Below are 9,313 nucleotides of genomic sequence, written 5' to 3'. Positions count from 1 at the left end.
GTATCAATCCAGAAGTGGGATTGCTGACTCTTGGGAGCAGGCAAAAATATATATTTTTATTGATTTCAGAGAGGAAGGGAGAGAGAGAGAGAAATAGAAACCTCAATGATGAGAGAGAATCATGAATCTGTTGCTTCCTGCACATCCCACACTGGGGATCAACTCCACAATCCGGGCATGTGCCCTGACCAGGAATCAAAACCTGACCTCCTGATTCATAGGTCGACACTCAACCATGCCGGCTGGGCTGTAGCCAATCTTAATTGTGTCTTTCACAAATGTCCAGAAGTGGAACTGCCTGTTAGAAAGTTTGTACGTATTTTGATTGACTCTAGAGACAGAGAGAGAGGGCGAGAGAGAAACATCGACTTGCTGTTCCACTGACTGATGCATTCATTGGTTGATTCTTGTATGTGCCCTGAGCAGGGATTGAGGCCGGCAACCTTGGCCTATTGGGAAGATGCTCTAACCACTTAGTCACCCTGCCAGGGCGAAAGTCTGAATATTTGAAGGCTTTCAGTAAATATTGCCCACGGACCCATCGCCAGCCGAGCATGGGGGTCAAGTGTCTCCATTCTGGAATATGGCATCTCCCTCTCCAATATAGCACTGCTCACCCCCTGGGGGCAGTTCCAGGCCATGGGTCCCACCTCATGACACCCTCTATTGGTTTGCAGATCCCCTGGAAACATAGCCATGGCCATGTTTGAAAACGCCAACTGCCAGGCAGCGAGTTTCGCCCTTAACACTCTGGGATGGATGCTCTCCATGACCTGCATGGGCCTGGCCGAGTGGCGGGTGTGGTACATGGAGAGCAGCTCCGCCCCATCCCGGGGGCTGGCATGCATTGGGATGTGGAAGGTCTGCACGTACCAGACCAACAGCCTCCACAGCAGAAAAATAGAGTGTCACCGCTACAGCTACAGTGACACCTACCTGCCGCTCGATATCCGTGTCGCTCAGAACCTGCTGCTGGCCGCCAGCCTGCTCGGGCTCCTGGGGAAAGTGCTCATGGTAACGGGCCTGCGGAGAGTGTACGCGGGACAGCTTCAGAAGGACACCACAAGCAATCTGTTCTTCGCTTCAGGAGTCCTGAGCATCATAGCAGGTGCATTTATCCTCATTGCTGTGATGTGGAACCACCAGTCCGTGATGAATGAAGAGGGCATACACTTCCCGCCATCCTTCCACATCCCCTTCAGGCCGGACCGGCAGGAGACGGGCACCACCGTGCCCGTGGCAGTTCTGGCGGCCTTCCTCATGATGTTGAGTGGGCTGTTGACCATCTCTTTCCAGCTGCCCTCCAACAGCCAAGTGTACCCCGAAGTCTCAAAAGTGTGAAATTCCCGGTTGCATAGCTTTGGGAATCCATGAGAGCCGCTTATGGGGGTGCAGTGTTATCAGGATGCTCTATGAAATAGTTCCAAGGCAAAGGTCATTCTGGGCAGAAAGTGGCCATTGGCTTCTATGCCTAAATTGGGCTCATTGATTGGTTAAGGAACTTTCATTAAAAAAATTTCCAAATAAACCCACTGTCTACCTGTCTTACTGAATCTGGATTTCAATTAGTATTGGGTAAATAATCAATGCTAGACACCTACTGTGTGGAAATGAGAGTTGCTGGGACTCTCACAGCTCCCTCTCAAACGCCCACTAAAATCAACCGGCCTGACCTTCCACGGCGTGGCCCTAACACCTCTCCGCCACGTGCAAGTCCCCACATGTGCAAAAGCAGAACAGCGGAAGGAATCCCCCTTCCACTACCAGACTCAACAGTTACCACGAAGTGGCCACATTCGCTTTCTCTCTCCTTCCTTCCCTTCTTTTCATCTATTTTTCTTTCTCCAAAGAACTTAAATGCAAACCCCAGACTTCACGTTCCTTCATCCCTATGCACTTCAAAATTATTCTCTTAAAAAAAGGACATTTCCTTGCATAACCATAGTATACCTTTAAAGTTAGCAACTGTTTCTTATGAACATCAAATACTTACCAGAATTTTTAAATGCTTTTATTTATTTCTTAATTTTTGCATAAGATGTTCACTCTGCCTCTTAAATCTTAATTATTTTTAAGAGAGGGGAGCATTATTTTTTTAAAAAATATTTTTAGTGATTTCAGAGCAGAAGGGAGAGGAAGAGATAGAAACATTAATGATGAGAGACAATCATTGATTGTCTTCCTCCTACGCATCCCCACTGGGATGAAGCCCCCAGTCAGGAATCAAACCGTGACCGCCTGGTTCCTATGTCTAGGCTTAACCACTGAGCCACACCAGCTAGGCTGAAATGAGCTTCTTCTCAAAGAGTATTTAAGTCTCTGAGTGCTCAGTGCTTGAAAAAATCCCTCCCTGGGCATAAGTCTATCAGCTATTTAAATCTGTGTTCCAAAGACATTGCCTGTGGACCCGAGAATGTTCAATGGAACCTTTGCCTCTGGCTTTGAATCCGATCTGTGGGCCATGAGTCTTCCCTCTACTCTCTGACGGAGCAAGTGTAAAGTGGTGGAAGCATTCTTTAGGAAATGTTCCCTTCACTGCCTGCCGTGATTTGCACACTGTCCTTAGAACTGGGAGGAAGTCACAGCCTCTGCAATGAGTTAGAGATCCTGGCTCCCTTCCCAGGGGTTTGAAAGGAGCCTCTGCCTCCCATGGGACATTCAGGGCTGGCCTTGGGCTGAGTCTTACCCATTCTCCATGCAGGTCTGGGATGGCTGGGAAATGGCTGCTAGGGAAACACCTGTAGTTGGTCTCATTAAAAAAATATATATTTTTTCATTGATTTTACCAAGAGGAAGAGAGTAGGATAGAGAGTTAGAAACATCTATGAGGGAGAAACACCGATCGGCTGCCTCCTGTACACCTCCTACTGGGGATCGAGCCCGCAACCAAGGTTCATGCCCTTGACCAGAATCTAACCCGGGACCCTTCACTCCGCGGAGCGACGCTCTATCCATTGAGCTCAGTTGGAAAGAGGATGTGTGTTATTTAAGTGAGTCAACCCTCTGGTTATTTGGAAAAAGAGCTCTTGGGAGACATGCTTCTGATGAGGTCCCCGATACCTGGAACCCGATACCCTGCGGAGGGCGGCGTGCCTGCCTCCTGCTGGTCACACGCGGGAATGACAGAACCGCTGGGGCTGAGGAAAGCGGTCTCTCGATCTCTCCTGGCCTAAAGTGTCAACAGAGAGCAAGCGGACAGGTCATGAGGTTCAGATGCAGAAGGTGAGGCGGCCACCAGCGGGGTCTGCTCTGGGGCAGCGGGGAAGAGTTCCAAGCCCCTGTCCAGGGCTATTTGGCAATGACTGTTATGTTTTCACAGGACTAAGGCAAGAGAACGTGTCCTGCGCATTTCCTGAGGGTGCAGCACCGCGAGGGCGCCTGAGGGCGGTGGCATTTCTCTCCTCCTTCTCCTCCCTGGGAATCCTGCAAGGTGCCCAGGAGCCAGAGGCTGCCCTGTGGCCTTTGGCTTGGTGCCAGCGTAGGGCAGTGCCAGGCCATTTGCTGGGGGCACCAGGCAGGGAGGAGTCCCTGGTGACAGCACTGGTGTAAGGAGGCCGAGCAGAGGCAGCGCCTGGGTCACAGTGTGAGCTCCGGGGCACCAGCAGAGGTGGTCACAGCGCCAGCCCTGCCCCATGAGCTGTGTTTCCCCCTCAGGAGTGGCTTTGCCCTTTCTCTTCCTCTTTCTCCCTGTTTGCCATCCGCCACCGGCCCTTCCTTCTCCTCCCTGCCCACCGCCATCCCCGGGTCATGTGTCCCATGGAGACAGGAAATGTGCAACTGGAGGTGAAACAGAACAGAGGCATCCCACAGGACCCAGGTCAGCTTCACCCCACCATCCTGGGCCAAGGAACATTCAGGGAGGCTGCCCGGTGGCCTGGCTCTGGCTCCCATCACGACACACTTTCTCCCCATCACCGTGGCCCTTCCCCCAGGCTTCCTACTTAAGACTCTGATGAATTACAGTGACTAACTGGCCTAAGACCTCAATAAGGACATTTCTACTGTAGAAAGACTTCAAGTCTTTTTTAAAAATATATTTTTACTAGAGGCCCGCTGCATGAAATTCATGCACAAGGGCAGGGGTGGGTCCCTCATCTCGACCTGCACCCTCTCCAATGCGGGAGCCCTCAGGGGATGTCCTACTGATGGCTTAGGCCTGCTCCCTGTGGTTCTCTGCTGTCTGCAGGGACTGTTTGGCCACTCCCGGGTTGCCCCAGCAGTCAGCCAAGCGGGCCCTGCTGTGGGCGATCTGAGGGACCGTTTGTCCACTCCCGATTCGCCCCAGTAACGTCCAAGCAGGCCCGGCTCTCAGCAGTCGCCCCCGGGACTTTAGGACTCCAGCGGTGCTAAGAGGACTGGGTACCACCATCTTGTGGCTCTGGGCGTCACCATCTTTGTGTTGGAGTGATGGTGAATTTGCATATTACTCTTTTATTAGGATTGTTTTCAGAGAGGAAGGGAGAGAGAGAAGCATCAATGATGACAGAGAATCATGGATCGGCTGCCTTCTGCATGCCCCACACTGGGGATGGGGCCCACAACCCAGGCATGTGTCCTGACCAGGAATCAAACCATGACCTCCTGGTTCCTAGGTCCATGCTCAACCACTGAGCCACATTTTTTTGAAACCTGCTTTTTACTTAACATTGGGAACTTCCCTCCCCCACCAATTATTCTTCAGCGTAAGGTTGGATTTCTGTGGAATAGTCCACTGTAAGGACACAATGGCTTACTGACTGTGTTCTCTACATGGGGTAATGGGATGATTTCACTTGTCCCGTGGTACCTCAGGTATGAAGTCCATTTGGTGTGTTCCTGTGCGCATCCTTGCACACATGCCCACTTGCTGGAATAAGTTCCTTCTCACAGGAACTAAGCAGAGGTTCCTGCAGAACTTGACTCCCACATAAAATTTGGTCTTAAGTGTGGGCTGCAAACCCCCCACCGCCATGTGCCTTTTTGGCAGCCTCATTCCTCACAGCAGCCCCATCTGACAAGCTCCCCCTTAGCTGGCCAGCTTCTCCCAGTCAGGAGTGACCTTCACCTTCCACTGCATCTTGCTCATGGGCGCCACGTTCATGATGCTGTCACCCGAGGTGCAGCGGGAAGGTCATTGCCAAAGCTCCAGGGTCTTCCCTAACGTGCTGGCTATCACTGGGCTTTCATAGCAACCTCGCCCGTGCGGGGCCACTGCTGCTGACGCCTGCGTGAATGTGTTCTCATTGCTGTTTGTTTGTTGGTTTATTTGAATCCTCATCTGAGGATATTTTTCCATTTACTTTTTAGAGAAAGTGGAAGAGAGAGGGGAGGACAGAGAGAAATATGGATGTGAGAGAAACACATCAATTGGTTGCCTCCTGCAAGAGTCCAGACCAGGGCCTCGGCTGGGGAGGAGCCTACAATCCAAGTACGTGCCCTTGACTGAAATCAAACCCAGGACCCTTCGGTCCAGAGGCTGACACTCTACGCACTGAGCCACATCGGCCGGTGTCATTGCTGTTTGCACAGTCATTTCCTCCGGGAGATGTGGGAGAGACCATTTCTAGGGGAGGGGAGAGAGAGTGGTTAGGACACCCGGCTGCTGTCAAACAGACCTTGAGGACTCCATGGTCCTCACTGAGTACAGCCCGCTTGGGAATCAGGCAGAAAGGGTGCCTGATGAGGAACAGAGAAAGCCTGGTGGTCAGTGGGGATTGGATGCTGCCATGGGTTCCACACCCGGCAACAGAACCCTGCTGGTCAGGACAATGGGGGTGGAATGTGGCCGTGGACTGGAGGCTGAGGAGAGGGCTTGGAGTCGTGTGTCAGGCCCTTGTGTGGCTGAGGCCCGTGTGGCTGAGGCCCGTGTGGCCGGGGCCCATGGTGTGGCTGGTCCCGCATAGCCAGGAGCCGGCCGGAGGACGCCCAGAGGAGCCAGAGGACGCCCAGAGGAGCCGCGTGTGTGTCGGCAGTGCTGCCTGACCTGCTAGTCGCCCTTCCCAGACACTCACTCCCTCGGAGACACATCCCTGGTCAGTGGGGCCCAGCCTGTTGGTTTTATTTCGTGGGGGTAAAGTGGGAATAACTCAACAATTATCATGTCACTGTCAGGGTCGCCGAATGAGGAACACACAAGGCCGAAAGGGGTGAGGGATCATGAATGTATTGGGTCACTTGGAGACCACATGGGCTGAGCCCCAAATGGCACCAGCCCCAGTGACGGGCAGTCAGAGGGTTAAAGGACTCTAGTCTTTAAAGGGTCCATGTCCTGGGACAGTCCAGAGGAGAAAGATAATTGTCTTACCCGTGGGATGTGGCCTTACCAGTGGGATGTGGTCTTACCAGTGGGATGTGGCCTTACCAGTGGGATGTGGCCTTACAAGTGGGATGTGGCCTTACAAGTGGGATGTGGTCTTACCAGTGGGATGTGGCCTTACCAGTGGGATGTGGCCTTACCAGTGGGATGTGGTCTTACCAGTGGGATGTGGCCTTACCAGTGGGATGTGGTCTTACCAGTGGGATGTGGTCTTACCAGTGGGATGTGGTCTAAGCAGGAGGGAAGGCCTGTTGTGAAGTGTCCTAAAGGGCAGATCCCAGGGGACAGGTATCAATCCAATGATTTGATCAGACTGAACGGTCACCTTTTTTAAGCGTACAGTGCGGTGTCACTAGGCACCTTCACAATGTTGTGCTACCATCACCACCATCATCTTCAGAACTTTTTCACCTCCCCAAATGGAAACTGTGCCATTGACCACTACATCCCCTCTGCTCCCCAGCCCCTGGCTCCCACAGTGGCTTTCTGTCGCTGAGTGTGGCTGCTCTAGGGGCCACATAGAGGTGAAATGATGCAGGTTTGTCTTTGTGTTGCTGGCTCATTTCACTCGGTAGAATGTCCTCAAGGCTGGATGATATCCCATGGTATGGGCGGCCCACATGCTGACTGTGCACTCACCCACAATAAACATTGGGATGTTTCCACCTCTTGGCTGTTGTGAATAACGCTGCTATGAACATGGGGGTGCAACTATCTGCTTGCGCCCCTGCTTTCCCTTCTTCGGGGTATAAATCCAGGAGTGGGATTGCTGACTCTTGGGAGCAGGCAAAAGTATATATTTTTATTGATTTCAGAGAGGAAGGGGGAGGGAGAGAGAGAGAGAAACCTCAATGATGAGAGAGAATCATGGATCTGTTGCCTCCTGCACGACCCACACTGGAGATTAACCCCACAACCCGGGCATGTGCCCTGACCAGGAATCGAACCCTGACCTCCTAAATCATAGGTGGACACTCAACCACACCGGCTGGGCCGTAGCCAATGTTAATTGTGTCTTTCACAAATGTCCAGAAGTGGAACTGCCTGTTAGAAAGTTTGTACATTTTTTGATTGACTCTAGAGACAGAGAGAGAGGGCGAGAGAGAAACATCGACTTGCTGTTCCACTGACTGATGCATTCATTGGTTGATTCTTGTATGTGCCCTGAGCAGGGATTGAGGCCGGCAACCTTGGCCTATTGGGAAGATGCTCTAACCACTTAGTCACCCTGCCAGGGCGAAAGTCTGAATATTTGAAGGCTTTCAGTAAATATTGCCCACGGACCCATCGCCAGCAGAGCATGGGGGTCAAGTGTCTTCATTCTGGAATATGGCATCTCCCTCTCCAATATAGCACTGCTCACCCCCTGGGGGCAGTTCCAGGCCGTGGGTCCCACCTCATGACGCCCTCTATTGGTTTGCAGATCCCCTGGAAACATAGCCATGGCCTTTTTCATCCACCCCAACTGCCAGGCAGCGAGTTTCGCTCTCAACACCCTTGGATGGATGTTCTCCATGATTTGCATGGGCCTGGCCAGGTGGCGAGTGTGGTACATGGAGAGCATCTCCGCCCCCTCCCGGGGGCTGGCCTGCATAGGGCTGTGGAAGGTCTGCACTTACCAGTCCGCCAACCTCCACAGCAGAAAAATAGAGTGTCACCGCTACAGCTACAGTGACACCGACCTGCCGCTCGACATCCGCATCGCTCAGAACCTGCTGCTGGCCGCCAGCCTGCTCGGGCTCCTGGGGAAAGCGCTCACGGTCATGGGCCTGCGGAGAGTGTACGCGGGACAGCTTCAGAATGACACCACCTGCAGTCTGTTCCTCACTTCCGGAGTCCTGAGCATCATAGCGGGTGCATTTATCCTCATTGCTGTGACCTGGAACTACCACTCCGTGATGAATGAAGAGGGCATACGCTTCCCGCCTTCCTTCCACATCCCCTTCAGGCCGGACCGGCAGGAGATCGGCAGCACCGTGTCTGTGGCGATTCTGGCTGCCTTCCTCATGATGTTGAGTGGGCTGCTTACCACCTCTTTCCAGCCGCTCCCCATCATCGAAGTGTACCCTGAAGTCTTGCAAGTGTGAAATTCCCGGTTGCATAGCTTTGGGGATCCATGAGAGCCGCTTATGGGGGTGCAGTGTTATCAGGATGCTCTATGAAATAGTTCCAAGGCAAAGGTCATTCTGGGCAGAAAGTGGCCATTGGCTTCTATGCCCAAATTGGGCTCATTGTTTGGTTAAGGAACTTTCATTAAAATAATTCCAAAAATAACCACTCTCCAGTTGTCTTGATGAATCTAGATTTCAATTATTATTGGGTAAAAATAATCAATGCTATACAACTACTGTGTGGAAATGAGAGTTGCTGGGACTCTCCCAGCTCCCTCTCAAACGTCCACTAAAAACAACCGACCTGACCTTCCACGGCGTGGCCCTAACACCTCTCCGCCACGTGCAAGTCCCCACATGTGCAAGAGCAGAACAGCGGAAGGAATCTGCCTTCCACTGTCAGACTCAAAAGTTACCGCGAAGTTGCCATATTCACTTTTTCTCTCCTTCCTTCCCTTCTTTTCATCTATTTTTCTTTCTCCAAAGAACTTAAATGCAAAACCCAGACTTCACGGTTCCGTCATCCCTAGGGCACTTCAAAATTATTCTTTAAAAAAGGACATTTCCTTGCATAACCATAGTATACCTTTAAAGTTAGCAACTGTTTCTTATGAACATCAAATACTTACCAGAATTTTTAAATGCTTCAAAAGTAATTCTACACTTTTATTTATTTCTTCACTTTTGCATAAGATGTTCACTCTGCCTCTAAAATCTTAATTATTGTTTAAGAAAGGGGAGCATCATTTTTTAAAAATATATTTTTATTGATTTCAGAGCAGAAGGGAGAGGGAGAGATAGAAACATTAATGATGAGAGACAATCATTGATTGTCTTCCTCCTACGCATCCCCACTGGGATGAAGCCCCCAGTCAGGAATCAAACCGTGACCGCCTGGTTCCTATGT

The 9,313-nt window shown here is 51.5% G+C and overlaps 2 pseudogenes; both read left to right on the top strand.

Moving 5' to 3' along the window:
• Positions 1-583: 583 nt before the first annotated feature.
• Positions 584-1,433, top strand: LOC118653813 (annotated as a pseudogene).
• Positions 1,434-7,624: 6,191 nt separating this feature from the next.
• Positions 7,625-8,382, top strand: LOC118653843 (annotated as a pseudogene).
• The last annotated feature ends 931 nt before the right edge of the window (positions 8,383-9,313 follow it).

Source organism: Myotis myotis, unplaced genomic scaffold (assembly GCF_014108235.1).
Source record: "Myotis myotis isolate mMyoMyo1 unplaced genomic scaffold, mMyoMyo1.p scaffold_m19_p_4, whole genome shotgun sequence".
Lineage (NCBI taxonomy): Eukaryota > Metazoa > Chordata > Mammalia > Chiroptera > Vespertilionidae > Myotis > Myotis myotis.
Note: the sequence above shows the minus strand (reverse complement) of the source record. Positions and strands in the feature narration are given on the sequence as shown.